General features: G+C 27.5%; 1 protein-coding gene and 1 non-coding gene across 2 annotated transcripts in view; one reads left to right on the forward strand and one right to left on the reverse strand.

The window, feature by feature from the left end:
* The window catches only part of LOC108755929 (short-chain dehydrogenase/reductase family 16C member 6-like), a 19,699-nt gene that overhangs the window by 409 nt on the left and 15,434 nt on the right, over positions 1 to 3,856 (forward strand). The gene's annotated exons all lie outside the window — the stretch shown is intronic.
* Trnai-aau lies at positions 1,819 to 1,892 on the reverse strand. The gene has a single exon. It is a non-coding gene; the product is annotated as a tRNA-Ile (tRNA).

Consider the following 3,856-nt stretch of genomic DNA (forward strand, 5'->3'; position numbering starts at 1 on the left):
TCAATAGAGATGATAACTACAGAGAAAAAATTGTAATTTTTCTGCAATATATAGAATATTATAACTTCACAAGTATGCATATTTATTTATAAAATATTTATGTAATAAAAAATCATGAATTTAATAATGTATAAACCAAATATTTATGTTAATAATAGCAAATTTATATCAATTGTCGATAATGTCAGCATTCTTCAATTACCTGCGGGCCCTTAAGGCTCTTTTTATACTACCTTTTTATACGAAAATTTGCCCAGAATTGATAGTCTTTAATAGTCGGTCTTTAATTATCTCGTCGGTAATTATGATTATAATACGAGATTACATTTACTTTGAATTTTTTTTTGTCATAATTATATATTAAATTATAACATACGTTAAATTCATATATGATAATCTTTTTCATGTAGACAATACATGCAATGTAAAGTATGTAAATTAATTATAAATTGGATAACACAATACAGAAAGAAGTAATTCAGTTTTATGATTGTTAATATATCTTATTTCAATATTAATAAATAAAAATATATGAGCGAAATAGAAGCTTTAGTGCAGTTCAGTCTACGACAAAGAATATATAGGCTTCGAGTATCTATATATTATTTATGTTATAGATGATAAAATATATAGTTCATATATGTAGTACATTTATATTACGTAAATATAGAATAGTATATTTTACGCGTAAACGTATAACCCTTCGAAAAATTTATAATATATTAACAATATAATTTTATACTGTTGTATTCTGATCCTTAAGTACAATAAAAATAACGTGTAACAAGTGTGGCCCATTAGCTCAGTTGGTAGACGCAGAGCGTCGTGCTAATAACGCGAAGGGTCGCGGGTTCGATCCCAGGCCACCTTTTTTTTTTTTATTTATTGAAATAATTCAAACGAAATAAATATTTTTCGCGTATAGTTTTTTATGCTGAAAATGCTATGAAGAGAGATGTAAGAACGAAGGATCATTAGCTCAGACTTGATCAGAACGTCACACCATTTATATAGCAAAAGTCGTGGATTCGATTTCCTCGTGGTCTATGCTATATCTTTTTTAGTGAAATGTTTATACAGAACAAATATTATTATTTTCGTAAATAAGTTGTAAAATAAAGTAGAAAATATTGTCAGAAAGAGGAAAATACTATAATATATACGTAACGCATATATTATAGTATTTTCATATTTTTTGGGAATAGGACTCTTGTGGCTCAATCTTTCACACCCACGCACTCTCGAGGAGATGCAACGTATTTATTAATTATTACTGCGCAAAATGTAATCATTGATTTTGATTCAAAATCAAAATATGAAAAAATAGTATATTTATATATTATAAAAAAATTTAACTTACAAATGACGATATAAACTTACTGTTTAAAGTGCGAGAAATTTATTTGATCAATCAGCTGATTTCTCACTTTCAGCTGAAGCTAATGTATCACCTATTATCGGTAATATACCGATTCTACTTGTTCAGTTTTTCTAACTTTTCAAGAATAGATAAAAGGAAAATTGTATATAATTTATTCACAAAAAATTTAAAATTTTTCAGCATAAAAATAACAAGAGGATTAGGAAATATATATAGAAATTTAAATATTTTTTAAATAGAAGTAAATGTTAAAAAAAAACTTAGTTGAAAATATTGACAACCTCAGCATTTTTTATGGTAATCCTTATACCAAATTCATTGTTACATTTAAGATTACAAAAATATTTGTAAATTAAAGTATTATCATGCTGTAAAATTATTATGCTGTATTTTACTTATATAAATATAATATATTGATTTATAAGTTAAAAAAAAATTGGCCCATGAGGGGATCGAACCCGCGACCTTCGCGTTATTAGCACGACGCTCTAACCAACTGAGCTAATGGGCCTCTTCGAGAGTACCTCTTTCTGACAATATTTTCTACTTTATTTTACAACTTATTTACGAAAATAATAATATTTGTTCTGTATAAACATTTCACTAAAAAAGATATAGCATAGACCACGAGGAAATCGAATCCACGACTTTTGCTATATAAATGGTGTGACGTTCTGATCAAGTCTGAGCTAATGATCCTTCGTTCTTACATCTCTCTTCATAGCATTTTCAGCATAAAAAACTATACGCGAAAAATATTTATTTCGTTTGAATTATTTCAATAAATAAAAAAAAAAAAGGTGGCCTGGGATCGAACCCGCGACCCTTCGCGTTATTAGCACGACGCTCTGCGTCTACCAACTGAGCTAATGGGCCACACTTGTTATGCGTTATTTTTATTGTACTTAAGGATCAGAATACAACAGTATAAAATTATATTGTTAATATATTATTTAATATAATAATATAACAGTATTTAATGTAACTATTTTATAAATAATTGATTATTTGAATAAAGCAAATTTAAGAATTAATCGTTTTAACATACTATAATAATTTTCTTACTAAATTATCTATATATATATTTGCTGTTTTAAATTAAATTAATATAATGTAATAATCTTTGAACTAAAATTTTCACATAAAATGACTATAATTTTTATTACTAAAGCTAATATTGTAAAACTAACTAAAAAAATTGCCGTTCGATGAAAAATGGAAGCATGTTTTAACGTTAACCTTATTATTTTTACGTGATTATACATTTAATATTGTTTACAATTACTTTTTCATCTTCTATAATCTATATTACATATGTGTAAGTCAACATCCATCTAATCTTAGCGCCGAAATATTATACTACCGTATCTCCAGATATATTATATAATCTATTTAATATATATTTCATGTATTATATACATACATCTATAAATAATATATACATATATCTATTATTCTCTTAGATCCAATTAATTTAGAGATAAAAATATGCAGTTAAATTTTGTCTGAACAAAAATGTATTTTTAAATAATTTTATATCTTATAACTTCAGATGCTCATGAACTTATGTAATATCTTTTTACATAACTCGAAGATATTACGCGTTGAGACGTAATTTATGAAACAAATTATCAAACATCATTATCTGATAATTTTTTCTTTTTTTCCTCTGACGTTAATGATCCTTCACCTTCTGAACACGATCAATCCCGTGCCGTCCTCATCCGAGAACTTGCCTTCATTATTTGCAAGAGTTCGTGAACCCTATATCGATTTCACTATTCATAGAAACAACAGGGAACGGTCAATGGACTGCCATCCGTTTCGATTGATACATATGTTACATAGACCGTGAGTTAACAACTGTTCTATAACTGACTTCCTTCTTTTACAACTTTTATATAAAGTGTAAATTGATCGAACGCGTCAACGAACACATGTTGCAAGGGCACCGCACTGTCAAATCAGTAGCCCACAATATAACAGAAAGTACGTCATATGTCGTAGCCCAATGCGTTTCTCTAGTTCGAGAATGTAGGTATAATTCAATCTTTCTCTCAAATTTAATTCATTAATGTAATTTAAATTCCAATTTTCCTCTACTCGATGTGAAATTTGTTTTAAAAAATTATGAATAGAAGTAGCGTACAGTTGAATCATTATTCAATTGTACACTACTCTTCTATTTATTGTTTTATAAATATACGATTTAGCGAATTTTGAAGAGATCTTGTTCGGCGAATTTACTGAAATATTCCTCATTACAAGTTCTAGATTGTTCATCAAATCCATCTTCGGATTAGCTGAAATCTATTTCGAGCAGCTCGACTTATGAACTTAGCAAAATCAACACGATGTGCTTGCAAACATTGTACAGCTTTCAATTGTTATTCGTATCAAGTCCAATTGTTATTCGTATCTAAATCTAATCAACAGATTACAGTTATGGTTTTTTTTTCTCTCAAATTCCATTTC

Source organism: Trachymyrmex septentrionalis, unplaced genomic scaffold, assembly GCF_001594115.1.
Source record: "Trachymyrmex septentrionalis isolate Tsep2-gDNA-1 unplaced genomic scaffold, Tsep1.0 scaffold9, whole genome shotgun sequence".
Lineage (NCBI taxonomy): Eukaryota > Metazoa > Arthropoda > Insecta > Hymenoptera > Formicidae > Trachymyrmex > Trachymyrmex septentrionalis.